This window comes from Pongo abelii, chromosome 23 (genome assembly GCF_028885655.2).
Source record: "Pongo abelii isolate AG06213 chromosome 23, NHGRI_mPonAbe1-v2.0_pri, whole genome shotgun sequence".
Taxonomy (NCBI): Eukaryota; Metazoa; Chordata; class Mammalia; order Primates; family Hominidae; genus Pongo; species Pongo abelii.
Window position 1 is genome coordinate 25,889,633 of NC_085929.1, and position 18,044 is coordinate 25,907,676.

General features: G+C 44.3%; 1 long non-coding RNA gene across 1 annotated transcript; it reads left to right on the top strand.

Moving 5' to 3' along the window:
* Positions 1 to 1,537: 1,537 nt before the first annotated feature.
* LOC129052519 (uncharacterized) lies at positions 1,538 to 17,132 on the top strand. The gene is made up of 4 exons (XR_008517572.2): positions 1,538 to 1,641; positions 3,360 to 3,500; positions 15,683 to 15,776; positions 16,878 to 17,132. It is a non-coding gene; the product is annotated as an uncharacterized LOC129052519 (long non-coding RNA).
* The last annotated feature ends 912 nt before the right edge of the window (positions 17,133 to 18,044 follow it).

Consider the following 18,044-nt stretch of genomic DNA (forward strand, 5'->3'; position numbering starts at 1 on the left):
ATTTATGTCAAGATCCAATAGGAGATCCCAGTGTAGACCCGTGGAGTTGTGTAACAGGGTCCTGTCATCTTAATGAAATTTGCCCCTTCTGGAAAGGTTTGCTCTGTCTTTGCTGCTCACACTTGAGAGTCATGTGTGCACTTCTTTCTCATGTGCACGTGCGAGACAACTCCTGTTCTCAGACACCCAGAGAAGAAAAGGTTTGAAACTGAGAAGCTGATCCCTAGGATTCAATTGCACCTGCCTGGCCCAGACAGAGCTCCTGAAATGAAAGGAGCTGGGCTGGGCCAGAGTAGAACATCTCATTCTGCAGGCACAATCCTACTGGTTCAAAATGCTTTCTTTTTCTCAAGCCCAAGTTCTCAGGGTCAGAAGCTCAGAGAACTGGTTCCTTTCCTGCCACACTCTGTGTTGAAAGGGAGGGAAACAACTGTCTCTAGTGCGGAAACCAAGCTCTCTGGAGACATTTCTCATCCCATGAACCTGTGCACTGGTCTCTGTTGGGCCCAGGTAATAAAGGGACAAGGTGTTTGGATTTACAATGAATGTAATTGTAAAATTCATGGTAAAATAGAAATCTGACAATTTCTCCTGCTGCTTTGGCTACCATGAGAAACCGCCTGAGTGAACTGAGACCAAAGTCATGGTCACTGCTTAGAGCAAGCTTGTCCAGCCCACAGCCTGCAGGCCACATGCAGCCTAGGATGGCTTTAACATGGCCCCACATAAATTTGTAAACTTTCTTAAAACATTATGAGATTTTTTTGCAATTTTTTAAGCCCATCAGCTATTGTTAGTGTTAATGTATTTATGTGTGGCCCAAGACAATTTTTTTTTTTCCAATGTGGCCCAGGGAAGCCAAAATGTTGGACACCCTGTCTTAGAGGGGATGTGAGACATTGAGCCAAGTTATATTAGAGGTTCCTGTCCCACACCCCCATCTGTCTGTTTCACTGTGAGCCACTGCCTGCTGCTCCCTCTGCCATCATAGGTGCTATCGTAATAGTCTCGTCCCTGGCCTGGGACCCACTGATCGTCAGAGTGGCCGTGTTCCACAAGTTGGAGCCAGAGAATCACTCAGGGGTCCTTGAGGGCCACTTGCTATCTTTATAGATGACCGGCACAGGGGCCTGGCCTGACTTATGCTGGTACCAATAAACATATCTACCTCCAACAGTATTTCCACAGCAGGTGATCCTGGCCATCTGTAATGGCACCACTGACACTGAGGGTGGCTGAGACAGCCCATATGTGGCCATGAAACCTGCAGGAGATGAGGGAGAAAAGGCTTGAAGACGAGGAGCTGACCCTCAGGATTCCTTTGCTCCTGCCTGGCTGGGACAGAGCTTCTGGGATGAAAGGGAGCCTGACTGTGCCCCTCAGAGTGCCCATGAGCACAGGAGTACAGAGTGGGAAGATTTCAACTCCACCAGCCCCTCACCCTGCAGCAAGGTCATGAGCATCCTTTCCACCACAAGCAGAGCCCTGCTGAGCTCACAATCAAGGCCAGGCTGGTCCCACAGCCCAGGGCTGCGTGGGTGGCTGGAACTCTGGAGGCAGCACCTGTGCAGTGAGCGAGGCGGCTGAGAAAGGTCCAGTCCATGACTGAGACATCCCTGATGCTGCTTCCTGTGGCCCAGGGTGGGTAGGTTTCTCCCAGGCTTCTCTTATCCCCTTGATGGAGAGAGCTGTCCATGATGCAAGTCAGCAGAGTCAGGGGCTGCTGCTGGAGTAGCTTTGTAGTTTCCAGAGAAGGGCTCAGCCCCAAGGGACACAGAGAGGGGAGGGGAGGACCCTACAGACCCACCTCAGCCCACGGAATTCTCCTTCATTTGCTGGTCCCAAAGTCTGGGCCAACATCTTTACTTTAACTATGTCTTGGCCTCGGTTCTCAGCTAGCCAGGCCAGGTGGAGTTCAGTGGTGATTCTGTCTTCATTTTGTGAGCCCATTCTATAGCTAACAATAGGAGCCTTTGATAGATTCTGGGTCCTGCCCGAGAGCACAGCTACTGGGCTGAAAACCTTGAGTAAAATTTATCCCTTGCCAAATGCACATGGAGATTTTTAAGATTTATGAAGCGGCTATAAGATTCTGCCCTAGATGGAGCTCCTGGGGAAGGTCACAGAAGCTGTGCCTTAATATCTGAAGTGTGCCCTCAGAGCCAGGTGAGATCTGGTGCTCGGGAAATATTTGATGGTTCCTGAGTTTTAGCATGATTGGGGTGAACTACAATGAAATGAAGAACAGTACTTGGAATTGTGCCAGAGAAATACGCAAATTCAACAAGAGCTCGATGTGAGAGACATGGGACAAAAAAAACATTTGTGTATCAGTGTCAACAGCAATACTCTAGAATTGTTACTGCAGGTCTCAACTCAGGTCATAATCGTTGATGTTCCCTGCATCTTAGCATCTCACTGACACCCAGACCCACCCATCCCCAGGTGGCTGTGCCAGGTGACTCTGCTTTTCCCAGGTGGCTGCTCCACACTGGTTTATCCTCCACTTGCTGGTCCCAAAGTCTGGGCCAACATCTTTACCTTAAACTATGTCTTGGCCCCAGTTCTCAGCCAGCCCGGCCAGGTGGAATTCACAGGTCATTCTGTCTGCATTTTGTGAGCCCATTGTATAGTTAATGGTAGAAGCCTTTGATAGGTTCTGGGTCCTGCCCCAGAGCAGGTGTGGATTCAGAACCTGCTGCTCAGGTCCCTGCTTCCCTTGTCCATGGACTGCTGGTTCCAAGAGAGGAATTCCTCTTCTTTATTTGGCCTTATATGCCTCGATACCACGCATAAGGGTCTTGGTTACCCATGAAATTATGAGCACATCCTATTGGAGGAAAATGGGCAGGGCCCACCTAAGACATCCCTCTACTGTCACTGGGTTGGTGAGTGGTCCAATGCTTGTTACCAAGGCTCTGCATATAGTGCTGCAGACCTCAGACACCAAGTTTTATGGCTCCAGGTGTAGAAAAACATGAGGCAGTGGTGGCTCCTGCACCAAAAACAGAGGCAGGAGCATATCCACCCAGCCAATATTTATTGAGACCCACTCTGATCCAGCAATATTCCATCCTGGGAATTCAGCATGAGAAAGACTGTCTCTGACCCCAGGAGTTTCCTACATGGGGGTTGGGGCTGTGTAATAGAAACAGTTTGTAGTAGAAGCACCATCTTCTAACTGTGTATTTTCTCCTCTATTTATTTACAAAAAGATCCTTGTTTTCCCTGGTTACTCTTGGCTTGGATTGACCACATGGTCCCATGTTGGCCCCTGGGCTGTAAGGGCCAGGTGGTTGGAAATCTTCTCAGGGAACATTTTCTCTTGTGACGGAAATAAACAGACTGTTTTTGTGCAGGACCTTTGCTCTTCAATATGGGTGTAATAGCTGGAGCTGCAGCAGCCATCCTGAGGTCTTAAGTCCATACAAATGAAAGGAAAGCCAACTGTGTCATGATGGAGCAGAAAGTTGGATAATTGCTGGGTTTCTTATTATTTGGTGAGTATGTGGGGAACAGCAGTGAACTCCACACTTACTTTTTGAGGATAAAATAGCAAATGGTTCATGACTGTTTCTCATGAGTGTCCAAGCAGAGGAGAAGCATTTTTGATTGATTGTAGGAGTATTTAGCACTAGAAAATCAATTAATAAACATGTTAGGAAAAGAGGCATGAAGTTTAGGTGCTCTGCAGATCATTAATAGAATGCACAGACAGAAAATGACAGGCAGACTGCTGTGTAATCAGAGGTTGGGGCGCCTCCCTGAAGAGGAGTCTCTGGAGCTGCTCTCAGGAAGGAAGAAACAGTGAAAGGAAGTGTGAGGAAGAAGAGTCTGTCACTGACCTGCAGGGAGGGGTAGGTGTTTTCGAGGATCTGAAAGAGCTATGACAAACATCAAGGGGATCTGGGATCCAAACCCATTGCAATGCAGTGTGTGATACTTTTAGCTGAGGCAGGAGTGCAGCGTATTAAGGTGTGGTTAGGGGAATTTCCAGGTGATGATGAATGACGTGACCTTGGCATCTGCTTAGCACATGGTATGGCCTCCAGGGATGCTGCTGCTGGGGCAGGGACAAGAAAGACACAAGTGGGGTCACACCTGCCCCAGGCTGTTTCCTATTTTAGCAGGGTCTGAAGCTGCCCAGGAGGAGGCTGGCCCACCCCTTTGTTCCTCCACTACTTGTGCAACAAGCAGCCTTGTGGGGACATACACTGCTCCATCCTGGGACCCCGTCGAGGGCCTCACATGGGTGACTGATCCCTAATGTCCCACAGACTCGCTGATCTGAGCTGATCCCAGTGGGTAGGGAAAACACTGAACAGAGGAGGGAAGGGCCAGAGGGTGAGTAAAGTTCCCAAGGTCGCCTGGGGAGGAAGAGAGGAGAGCAGGACCAGGGAGGTCCTGGGCAGAAATAATGATCATTTCTAAGTGTGCAGGAGCAAGCAGCCTAGGTGGGAGTGTCGGGAACAATCCTGCACCACAGTTGTGGGGGCTCAGAAGGATATAGCTCTTCCCTTTCAGTTCTGCCGGCTGCCTGTTGGGGGAGCTGCTGCACCCAGACATGAGTGAGCCAGGCACCTGGGGGGTAGCTGCCAGCTCTCTGCACCCTTTGGTGCTCATAAAAACTCCGAGGGTTGGCTGGGCACGGTGGCTCAAGCCTGTAATCCCAGCACTTTGGGAGGCTGAGGCGGTTGGATCACGAGGTCGGGAGATCGAGACCATCCTGGCTAACACGGTGAAACTCCGTCTCTACTAAAAATACAAAAAATTAGCCGGGCGTGGTGGTGGGCGCCTGTAATCCCAGCTACTCAGAAGGCTGAGGCAGGAGAATGGCGTGAACCGGGGAGGCGGAGCTTGCAGTGAGCCGAGATCACACCACTGCACTCCAGCCTGGGTGACAGAGCGAGACTCCATCTCAACAACAACAACAAAAAACTCCGAGGGTAAAATATGCCAGGCAAGAGACAACCAGAGCTGCCTTTTCATGTCTTGTTACTCTGGAAGGGCCCTTGAAATACTGTCTGGATCCTTTGCACTGACTGCTCATGGTCCTTTAGTGCCATCATAAAGTTGTAGATATAATAACTCAATTACAACAGTCAATTTCTGAAAATCATAGTTTTGTATTGTGTGGAATTCATATAACCTAGAATTAATCACTTCAAAATGTACAATGCAGTGGCACTTAGCACCTTCACTTTGTTGGGGAGCCACCAGCTGTGTGTGTAGTTCTCCTACATTTTCATCACCCAAAAGAAAATTCTGCACCCAGTGAGCAGCCTCTCCTCATTGATCACCTTCTCCAATTCTGGGCAACCACTCATCTTCTTTCTGCCTGCATGGATTTGTCTATTGTAGATAATTCATGTAGATGGCATGATACAGTATGGGACCTTTTAGTATAGTATTTCAGGTTTTCAGACCATAGGATCTCTGTCACCACAACCAAGCCTTGTATTGCAGCATGAAAACAGCCACATGCCACTCATAAAGGCATGAGCAAGACTGTGTTCCAATGCAGGATGCAAGACAGATGTGCCCGTCAACCACAGTTTGCCCACCATGTCCTCAATCGGCAGCACTATGAGGAACTGTGTTCCTTATTAGTAACATATCTGAGTCCAGGACCAGGGGTGGAAATAGTGGCTTACATGAGGAATTTATGATTCTGTTTTCTAACTCTGAGTCCTATAGTTTAGAAGTCCAGGTTCCCAAAGGATGACACCCAGTGATGCAGCAAGAGCCCCATGGAATTTGAATGAATGACTGTACCCGGTCACTCTGGGATTCTTCCACCTTCACTGCTGTCCTGTATGGGGGATTGGCCGTGTCTCAAGTGACACTTGCAGCTGTGCTCCAGGATTGAGAAACAACAAGCAGACCATGTGATCAGTGGGATCTTCCGTCAGCAGGGAGAAAAACCCTCAGCAACCTCAGGATGAAGTGTCCACAGGTCTAAAAGAAATGGGGCCTAAATTTAGGCATGGGCAGGATCTGAGGGGAACCCCTGTGTAAGGGAAGAGCAGGATGGAGGAGCCTGTGGTGTAGACCCTTGAGGACACCTGGAGACAGGGCTCAGGTGTTTACTCCACTCCTGTGATCCTTGAGGAAACTCACCATGTCAGGGTTCCATGTCCATTTCATAGCTGAGAATGGGGGTGAATAAAGGGCTTCAGTATCACAGAGAGAGAAAAAGAAAGAGAGAGGAAGAGAGAAGGAGGAAAGAGAGTAAAAGAGAAAATGAGAGAGAGGTCAATGTTAAAATTGAATCCTGATCTCTTCAGCCTAATTCTAAGCAACTTTACTAAATGCAGGGGGAGAGTGTGATCCAGGCTGGGGACAGCAGATTGTGCATCTCAGTTCTCCCTGTGGCTGTGTCATTGGGAGTTTTGTTGTCATCCACCCTGAAACTCATCCTCAACCTGTCCCCTGGTCAGGGGAATTACATTCCTAGACACTGTCAGAGAATCAATCAGCACTGAATGAGGAGCTTTGTCACCACATTAAAGTCCCAGCATGGGCACCAGCCTGGGTTCTGCGGGTACCAAGACAGAGCAGAGCTTCCCTACCTGGTCCTGAGCAGCTGAGAGGGGCTGTCTGCACCATGGGCACTGAGCTCCCATGGGAGGACAGAGAGCCTGCCGAGGAGGAGAGGGAGATGGTCAGAGACTGAGGGACTTATTTCCATAGCAATCTGCCTAAAGTGTCTCCCAGGATCAGGGTCAGAGCCAGGCCTAGCTTAGACAGTCAATTAACACATATTGTGTATGTTATGTATATTATATACAGTATTTTTTACAATGAAGTAAGCCAGAGAACAGAAAATGTTATTTTAAAAATCATAAAGAAAAGAAAATATATTTACTAGTCATTAAGTGGAACTGGATGATCATAAAGGACTTTGTTGCATTCAGGTTGAGTAGCTGAGGAGGAGGAGCAAGAAGAGGGGTTGATCTTGCTGTCTCATGGGTGACAGGGGCAGAAGAAAATCAATGGACCCAGGCAGTTCAAACCAATGTTATTCAAGGGTCAACTGTATATAATTTTCTATATATTTTGATATTTTGACATCTTAAAAAACATTTCTGTCTGGGAAGAGACCACCCCTCCTGGGTCTTCCCAATTCTCTATTCCTTGAAAGAGCAATGGGCTCAGTCAGGAGCCTGCCTTTCATACAGAAACTAACGTGTTCAGAGCCTCACCACCCCTGTCTGGTGTGTGCATCCCAGGATATGATATTCCTCTGCCTTTATCATCCCAGGGCCAGGTACCAAGCAGCTAGAGACCACCTCAGCAGCCCAAAGCCTGCTGACATTATTCAGGCTAGCCAATCATAAATTTTTTACCTTGTCCTGCTTTTCCTGAGGAAATTCTGATAAAGATCATGGTCTAAGGGATCCCCTGCCCTCCTGTCTTCTGTCTTCTAATGAACCTGATGTCTTTCCCTGTGGCCCTGTGTAGCACATTGGGCCTGCTGTCTCTAGAGCTCTGGGCCTGTGGTCTCTAGGGCTGTTTTCTGAACCTCTCTTCCATTTCTTCTTGTGGCCACAGCTAACTGACCAGCTGACTAACTGGCTCATAAAAGAATACAAAGAACGGCCTGAGATTAGAATTGGAATCTCTGAGGTTTTTTCCTGGTCTCACCCCTGAGTCATATGGGGCTCTGCCCTGTTGCTTTTGTTACCAAGAGACAGAATTATAACCCCCAATGTCGCTGCTGTGTCAGCACAGGAGATGGAGACCACCTCCCCAGTGGTTCCAGATGCTGAGAAGATGTAACAGGACTGATAAGGCCCCAAACTCTGAGGGGAAGGATAAATGTGCAGAGGCATGAGTCCTGGGTCATCACTCCAGGGAGCCTGAGGAGGCAGAGAAAGTCACCTGGGCTTCACAGATGTAGCTGAGGTGCATCTCACCTGTGCTGGGAGCAGGAGGTCAGGAGCTGAGCTACTTTGCTTGTGGTCCTCAGAGGGCAGCAACGTTAGCATCACCTGGGGGCAGTTAGACATGCGGATCCTTTAACTGTCCTGATGTCATCAAAGGGAGCTTGATTCCAGCACTAGACCTGTAATTATGTGGACAAAATGTTTCAAGTATGGACATTGTTACAAGCCACATGGGTGATGTGTTGGGAAGGGGATGGTATCCCAGTAGGATGGCCAGGTAGAAATACATGGTTCCTAACATCTTTCTTGTTCTCTGACTGACACTTGCAGTGACTCCACTCCTCACTCAATGCCTGCCAAAATCCTAATTGTCCTTTCGATTCTGTACACATATCTTGTCCAGGAAGTGGTCTCTGAACATACAGAAACATAATGTTACAATCCTTGATGTTTATCAGAAAGTATCCTCACAGTTGAGCATGGAATATCCAGATTCTTTGCATGAAATACCACCCCATGCCATCTCCACTTCTCATAATGGCCTAAAAACAACAAGAAGGAAAGTCTGCTTGCATGAAAACATTTTAAGTGATTTTGAGATGACAATGTGGTTTGTCCTTTCTTCTATTAATGCCTTCTATTAATTAATTCAATCACAGATGTTAAACCATCCTTGCATTCCTTGCATAAATATCACTTGGTTATGGTATGTACTTCTTTTTATATCTCATTAGATTACATTTTCTAGTATTTTATTGAGGACTTTTGTATCTATATCCAGTAAGGTCATTGCTCTGTATTTATCTTTTCTTGTAATGGCTCTGTCTGGTTTTGGTATTAGGGTAATATTGGCCTCATAGAAAGAGTTGGCAAGTGATTTTATCTCTTTTATATTTTGGAAAAATTTAATGATAAATTCTATTAATTCTTCTTTAAACATTTGGTAATAGTCACCAGTGAGGCCCTCTGTGCCTAGGCCTTTCCTTATGGGAAGGCTTTTCTTATTATTACAAACTTAATCTCTTTCTATAGTTTTAATCAGGTTTTCTATTTTTTCTTGAGTCACTTTTAATAGAATATATATTTCTAGTGATTTGTCCATTCATCTCAATTTTTTTCATGCAGTTTTCACAGTCTCCCCTCAATTTTTTTGTATTTCTCTAATGACATTGTTTTGGGAACATACTTTGTGTGATTTCTATATTTTTAAAAATTATCAATCTGTTTTATATGGTTTTTCTGGAGAATGTTCCATGTGCATGCAAGAAGAATGTGTATTCTGCTTTTGTTGCTTGGAGAGTTCTACAGGCATCGGTTAAGTCTAGTTGTTCTATAGTGCTGTTCAAGTCCATTTATTTCTACATTATGCGCTATTAAAATAGTTATCCATGTAGTCACCATGTCTGATGCTCTTCATTTCTTTGTGCAGATTCACACTTCTATCTGGTATGATTTTTGTTCTGTCTGAGAGAAGTCTTTCATCATTTCTTTAGTGAAGGCTTGTGATTTATCAATTCTGTAAGTTTTTGTATATTTGAAAAGGGTTTTGTTTGGCCTTCATTTTTGAGAGATATTTCACTGGGTAAAGACTACAGTGTTGACAGTTGTTCCTTTTAGTATTATAGAGATGTAGCTACCTGTCTTCTTGCATGTATTGCTTCTAATGAGAACTCTGCTCTTAGCATTATATCTAACATGTCTTTTCTCTCTGGCTGCTTTTAAGAGTGTCTCTTCATCATTGTTCTTTAGCAATTTGATTATGATATGTGTTGGTATTGTTATCTTAACGTATTTATATTTTAAAATATATTTTGTCAGGGGCTGGTTGAGCTTTGTGAAAATGGATGGCTTATGATGTTCACAAAATTTGGATCATTTTTGGTCATTATTTTGTTTTGTAGTTTTTCTATATATTCCCCTACCCCCACCAACTTCTTTTTTTCAGTAACACCAATTATGTTATTTTAGGCTGCATCGGCATGCAGTTGTCCCATAACTCAACGATGCTCTTTTCTTGTCATTTTCAGTAGTTTTGCATATTTCATTTTGAATAGTTCTCATTACTATATCATCAGATTCACTAATCTCTTCTTTTTCAGCATGTAATATACCAGCAATCTCATTCAAAGTACTTTGATTTCATATATTTCTGTGGTCATTTCTAGGACTTAAATGTAGGTGTTTTTTAAATGTCTTTCATGTCTCCGTTCAACTTGTTCAATCAATACTCTACCATCCAGGACAAATGGATTACAGATATAACAACTGCTTTTTGTTCTTGTCTAGAAAGTGTATTACCTGTGCAATTTCAGGGCCATGATGAGCTGATCAACTTTTTTACTTCTGACTCATATTGTCCTGCTATTGTAATAAAATGCCAGACATCATGAATTTTTGCTTTTTAGGTGCATGATATTTTTATATTTCTCCACATATTTTTGTCTTCTTTGGTTCAGAAGGGTTTCTTGAAGAGAGTATGATCCTTCCTGAACTTGCTCTTACAGTGCCCTAGGAGGGATAGGAGCAGATTTTAGTCTATAGTTAGTTCCTCCTACACTAAGGCAGAGCTTTTCTTGTTCATTTTTTTTTCTCTTTTCTTTTCTTTTCTTTTTTTTTTTTTTTGAAACTGTGTGGCAAGATCATGGCTCAATACAGCCTTGAACTCCTGTGCTCAAGAAGCAGTCCTCATGCTTAAAACCTCCTGATTAGCTAGGACTACAGGTGCATGTCACCATGCTTAGCTATATTTTTTAAGTTTTCTGTACAGATAGGGTTTCACAATGTTGCCCAGGCTGGTCTCGAACTCCTGGCCTCAAGTGAGCCTCCTGCCTCAGCTTCCCAAATTGCTGGGATTACAAGTGTAAGCCACTTTGCTCAGCCAGGGCAGAGAAATTCTAATTAGTTAACCTGATGCCTCTGATTAGGCACATTTCCACACTGGTTGTAGGAACAAATGCTATTCTGATTGTGTGTGTGTGTGTGCACGCACGTGCATGCACATACCCTGCAAGTGTTCCCTCATATGTCTTTGGGTGGTTCTTTTCTTGGCCTTAAATATTTTCCTTCCACTCATGTGATCATCAGTGCTCAGGAATATTTGCAGATTCCAGAGTCCTGTCTCTGTGCTGCTCTCTCTTCTTCCACACTCTTCCTTGTAGACTGTTTTCTAGTTTGTGTTCCCTGGAATCAGACTCTGAGAGGGAAAATTGCATGCAGTAGTGTTTGGAGATATTCGCTCTGGAAGGAAGTATGGGGGGAGCACAACTGGGCAGCCTGAAATCTGACTTCAGTTGAGGACTCATCTGGGAGGCCCTGCAAGGTCATCCTAACCTGAGACAGGGCCTTGGTATTTCAGTCTCATGCAGTTATTAGGCCTGAGCCACACTCTGAAAGGGGCATGCCCTTGGTGGAGGCAGTTCTCTGCAGCCAGCAGCAATTTGAGGGAGAAAAGAGCTGTGAGGCCCCTGGGATTCCCAGCTGCCATGGTTAATGAGTCAGCCCTGAAGAGCAGATCACCGGTGTCCATGACACTGGTCTTCTCTGTTTAAAATATCAGGATGTCATGGTGTAGCTGGAGCTTCACCTGAGTATTTCAGGGGAATAATCCAGGACATTTGGGCATGAGTAGAAGCACTGGGCTGGGCTCGGTCACCACACATGTGGAAATCCAGGCACCAGAACCACTTGACAGATGTCTCCCTCTGACTGTATTTTCATTCAAGTCATTTTTCTCCAAGTCACACTCCAGCCAAGACAACATCAGGACAACCTTGTTCTCTCCTCCTCCAAATCTTCTCCTGACCCAAATTGTCAAAACCATGACTTAAAGAGTGACATCACTACTGACCTTACAAAAGGTAGAATGGTTATAGGGAATAACGTGAACAATAAATGCCAAAATTATGGATGACTTAAATGAAGTGGATAAATATCTGGAAATACATAAATTGTCAAAATTGATTCATAAAGGAGAAAATCTGAATAGATCTATGACACATAAATATATTGAAATAGCAATTTAAAATCTTCCTGCTAAGAAAAGCCCACCTAGTACAAATGACTTCACTGGTAAATTCTATCAAGTTTTTATGGAAGAAATGACACCTATCATACACAATCTCCTTCAGAATATAGAGGAGAAGCAAGCATTTCCCTACTACCTATTTGAGACCTGAATTACTCTGATACCAGAGCCAGACAAAGGCATGACAAAAATATCCTATAGACCTATGTCCTGCATGAACATGGACACCAATTCCTCGGTAATGTCTCAAACAACATCCTCATGCAGGAGATGTCCTCATGCATGTAAGGGCATTGCGGCTTCCATTCCCTCATTTGCCTTTCACTTACATCTTGAGAATCTCCCTTCTTCACCTTGATTTAATATTTCTGTGGAATGTTTTCCCTCAGCTCTGGTACCAGAACCAAGCTTTTGGAAGCCAGAGAGAGGAAAGGGTGATGGGAGAGGTGATGCATATTTCTATAGCTGTGTGTTATTAAGAGTTCACTGTGGGCTGGGCATGGTGGCTCACACCTGTAATCCCAGCACTTTGAGAGGCTAAGGCCAGCAGATCACTTGAGGTCAGAAGGTCGAGACCAGCCTGGCCAACACGGTGAAACCCTGTCTCTACTAAAAATACAAAAATTCATCAGACATGGTGGTAGGCAATCTCAGCTACTCCAGAGGCTGAGGCAGGAGAATCACTTGAACCTGGAAGGTGGAGGTTGCAGTGAGCCAAGATTGTGCCACTGCACTCTAGCCTGGGTGACACAGTAAGACTTCAAAAAAAAAATTTACTGTGAATCCTTCTTTGTACTGCTTTGTGAAACAGACTTGGGAGTGGGGGGAATTGTACTTAATTTGTACTTGGATTTTTGTGATTTTATAATTTGAAGTGGTTTTTTTCTAGGCAGCATGTATAGTTGAGTCTTGTTCATTTCAACATGACAATCTCTGCCTTTTAATTGTGATATTTAGACTATTTACAATTAATGTGATTAGTAACATAATTTGGTTGAAATATGCCAACTTGCCCTTCATTTTCTATTTGTGCCATATGTTCATTGCTCCTCTTTTCCTTTTTCTGTCTCCTTTTTTTAACTGATTTTTAAAAAATATTTGTTTTTATCTCCTTGCTGGCTTAAGGGATGTTTAATTTTAAGTGTTAGATTGACTAGGTATAGTGCCCAGTTGATTTTGTCAAATACAAGTATAGAAGTTGACACGAAGATAATTTTCAGATGCGATTAACATTTATATCTGTAGAATTTATATAAGCACACTGCTCTCCACAATGCAGGTGGGCATCATTAATGAGCTGAAGGTTTTCAGAGCAAATACTGAGGATTCCTGAAGTCCCACCTTGCAGAATTCAGACTCAAAACTGCAAGATCAACTCTTACCTAAATTTCCAGGCTTCAGCCTGCCCAATAGATTTCATCCTAGTCAGCCACAATTGTATGAACCAATTTCTTCTCCATATATTTGTACCTAGATATGTATATACACACATATACATTATATATACACATGCATATACACATATATATATTATACATATATACACACATACATATCCTGTTGATTTTGTTTCTGTGGAGAACTCTAATATGGCTTACTAGCCATAATTATTTCTGTTAAAAGGGTTTATCTTTGGGAGGCCGAGGCGGGCAGATCATGAGGTCAGGAGATCGAGACCATCCTGGCTAACACGGTGAAACCCCGTCTCTACTAAAAATACAAAAAAATTATCAGAGTGTAGTGGTGGGCGCCTGTACTCCCAGCTACTTGGGAGGCTGAGGCAGGAGAATGGCGTAAACCCGGGAGGTGGAGCTTGCAGTGAGCCAAGATCGCGCCACTGCACTCCAGCCTGGGTGACTGAGCGAGACTCCGTCTCCAAAAAAAAAAAACAAAAAAACAAAAAAAGAGTTGATCTTAATGATTGCTTGGGTTTACAGTACGTATTTAACTTATCAAGGTTTACCTTCAAGTGTTATTATATATGCACATATAGTATAAGACCATTATAACATGTTGTTCATCCCTTCAGCTTTTGTGCTTTGTCACATAATTTACTTTCATTTTCATTACAAATCACAATGTATTTATGTTAGCTTTTCTTTGAAGTGTTAATTATCTTTATTAGACATTAACACAATTCAGAGGTTTCTATGTTTATCCTTGTGGTTACCATATCTGATGTTTTCATTTTTCAGTATAAATTCACATTTCATTGTGGTATCATTCTCTTTCTGTCTAGGGATGTCCTTGACCATTTCTAATTGTAAGAGTCTGATAGCGACCAATTCTGTAATTTTGCATATGTCTGGAAAGGGTTTATTTTGTCTCCTTTTTTGAAAGTTTTTTTGTTTGTTTGGTTGGTTTTTTTTAATAAAAAATTCAAGGTTGGCAGGCCCAGTGGCTCACACCTGTAGTCCCAGCACTTTGGGAAGCTGATGCGGGCAGATTGCTTAAGTGCACAAGTTTGAGATCAGCCCGGGCAACACGGTAAAACCTCATCTCTACAAAAAATACAAAATTACCTGGGCATAGTGTTGCACACCTGTGGTCCCAGCTACTTAGGAGGCTGAGGTGGGAGGATCATGTAAGCCCTGGATGTTGTGAGCTGTCACCTGGATGTCACCAGCCTGGGTGACAGAGTAAGACCCTGTCTCAAAAAAAAAAAAAAAAAGAAAGAAAGAAAGAAAGAAAATGAAAAGAAAAGAAAAAGAATTCAAGGTTGACAAGTTTCTTCTTTTAGTGTTTTCAAGACATTGCTCCACTGTCTTCTTTCTTGCATTGCTTTTAATGAGAACTGCTCTTAGCATTATTATTTAGGTGACTCTTCATCACTGGATTTTATTAATTTGATTATGATTTATGTTGGAGTTGTTTCCTTCATGTCTCTTATACTTGAATTTTGTTGAGCTTCTTGGATATTTCAGTTTATGGTTTTCACCAAAGGTGAAAAATATTTGGCCATTATTTATGCAAATACTTTTTTCTATTTCTCCTCCACCCATTTCTATTTCAAAGACTAATTACACATACTTTAGGCTGTTTGAAGTTGTCCTACAACTCACTGATACTCTGTTCCTTTCTAGCATTAATTTCCATCCTTATTTTTCCCTTATGTGTTTCATCTTGGACAATTTCTGCTGCTGTATTATACAATTTGCTAATCTTTTTTTGCAGCTAATCTTTTTTCTGCTGTCAATCTCACCGAGTGTATTTTCTAAATTTCAGACATTGTAGTTTTCATCTCTACAAGTTCAATATTTCCTCTTTTTCGGTACTCCATGTTTTCACTTTACATGTTCAATTATTCCTCTACTTCTTCTTCAAACAAGAATAAAGTTATAATAATTGTTTGTGTATTGACTCCTGATTCACCCTTTTCATAGCCTACCTGGAGACCTGGAGGGAAGGGCAGCCTGAAGGTCTCATATCTGGGTGAACAGGGCAAGACCTGCTCATGAATTTGTCCACAGTTTTTTCCTGGGGCTGAAGAAAGAGTGTGACAGATGGAGAAAAGGTTTTTGTCTCACTTCCCCTTCTGCCTGTGTCACTGCGGAATGAGTCCCATGACTGACAGTAATAGACAGCCTTGTCTTCAACCTGAATCCCAGTGATGGTCGGGGTGGCCATGTTTCCTGAGCTGGAGCCAGAGAATTTCTTAGGAATCCCTGAAAACTGGACACTGTTAAGTTAGATGACCAGCACAGGGACCTGGCCTGGCTTCTGCTGGTACCAGTTTACAACGGAGTCTTCTATGCTGTCTCCCTGGCAGGTGATCCTGGCTGTCTATCCCAAGGCCACAGACACTGCAGGCTCCTGACTCAGCTCAGAGGAAACCACGGAGCCTGCAAGAGAAGACCGAAGAGGTGAGTCTGAGGATAAGGGTCTCATTTCCAGAGCCCCACACCCTGCATTACTCCCTGTGCTGAGCTGAATGTCAGGGCCAGGCTGATTCTTGGTCCTATGGGGGCTGAGCCCTAGGAGGCAGCCCCTGTGCAGAGAGTGAGGAGGGTGAGCAGGGGAGGGGTCAAGGCCATGGTGGAGATGCCCCAGAGCTCTGCCTCTGAGTCCACAGCTGGGAAGGGGCCTCCAGGCCTCTCTTAACATAGGAAGGGGAGGCTGTTCATGCAAATCTACTTCCTTCCCTGCTGTGGCCTTGGTGAATGGCTCCCTTGTGAGCAGACAAAGGCTGGGCTTATAGAAGGGTGTAAAAATGGGCCCTGTCCCCAGTTCTGTACAGATTCCTCACACTTTCTGGATGAGTGAGAAAGTGCTGCCCCCAACACATGCACACTCTCCTCAGTTCCTGTTCTGGGGTGTTCACTGAGCTTGGCCAAGCACCTCAGCCATCCTCTCTGTTGATGTGTCTGAGTTCTTATCTGAGCCCTGAGGCTGAGACCTTCATGTTAGCAATTTTCCAAGTTTAGAATAAAGGCCAGGTGGGTGCGATGAGTGGAGAGTGAATTTTACCAAATAGAAGAGGCCTCACAGGAAGCACCACTCATGCCCTTTGCCTTTTGCACTTGGGTGCTACCAGGGGACTTGAATTATTAGGGACCCCAAACCAAGGTCCACAGCATCCTACTGTGCCCACACGGGGAATGTCATCTTCCATGTATGACTAGTTCACACAGAATGCCTGCTTATGAGTACTTAATGTATGCCTGATACTTTGGAGGGTGTATTAGACATGTCACCTCAACCAGGCATTCATTGTAATTCTACAGTAACCCTATACATCAGGAAAGCACTGATGTCTACTGACAAGATACCCAACATCAGGAGGTTACACGGTTTTCTCAAAGTTCTCAGACAGTAGTGAATGGAATCCAAGACTCCATCCAGGAGACACACCTCAGAGCCTAACCATTCAGCCCTCTCCTTTCTCTACCTCCCACTCAGTGCTCCCTCTCCTCCTGCTTACCCAGTGCCCCAGGTCCCTCTTTTCACAACCTTCTACTCTTTAGTCAGGTGTACTGCCCTTCCTGAGTTCTGAGGACAGAGGTGAGGACATCCTAATGCTCCCTCTGGCAGATGAAAAAGGAGCATGTGTCCACGGTGACAATGCGGACATCCAGATGCCTGGTCATGCTCCTTGTGCCAGGCTAATCTCTAAACAAGTTAGGATCAGGATTCCATTTTTGACGTGGTCAAGGCCACTAAGCCTGAACAATTGTCACACTAGATACTGAACCACTTTAACGTTAATAAACATGATTGGCAAGAAAGTATTTCTCCCTGATATCCTATACATATGTATTGGTTTTTAGACCTAGTTCTGCTGAGGATGTGATGAAACTAATTCCTTTGTAAGTGCCGCTGCATTGTAATTAGCAATGTCACGTGAAGCCCTGTAGGTGCCATGTTCACAGACCGAAACCTCCATGTGCTGACTCCTTGGAATTTGGTCTAAAGAGGTAACTGACCTAAGATTAGGCCACAGGCCACCAATACGCCCGCTCCTGTCCTTGGTGAGTGTGTGGCACACAGCTTCTCCACGCCCTTCCCACCTGACGCGCGTCTACTCCTCATCTCAATGGGCTCCTCCAGGTCTCCCCTAGTGCCCTGCTGGCCACTCGTGCAGGTCAGTTCTGACACCTTTGCTTGTGGGTCCTGACACAGCATTGGATGTAACTTGCTAAGACCACCCTTGGAGAATGTACCTTCATAAAAGTGATCAGTGCTTGTGGGATAAGCAAAAATATCAATTTGTGAAAAATAGCAATACACTAAGCTTCAATAAAATATTCTTCATCATGAGCCCTTCTTATTCTAGACCTATGTACAAAAAATAGCTTTCTTACTTGTTATTGGGTTTATCACAAGGATCTTTCCACTGAAAGGGATCCTTGGAGCACAATTTACAGGGACCATTGCCATTCATTCCACTGGAAAGAGACCAATAGAAAACATGCCTTTGATGGCCCGGGTTCATCTTTAAAATTGAAGTTATATTTAATGTCTTTGAGAAGGGAAGAAGTGTGAAACACACTGTAAAAATTCCCTTGTTTCTTAGTGCCCTCAATATTCCCGCTTTGGTTGGAAAGTAGAGCTGCCATTCCTCCCTTGGGAGGCCCTTTGGGCCATGGAACTCTCCATTCTTTCCAGGTGGCTGTCAGTATGTACTGCAGGGG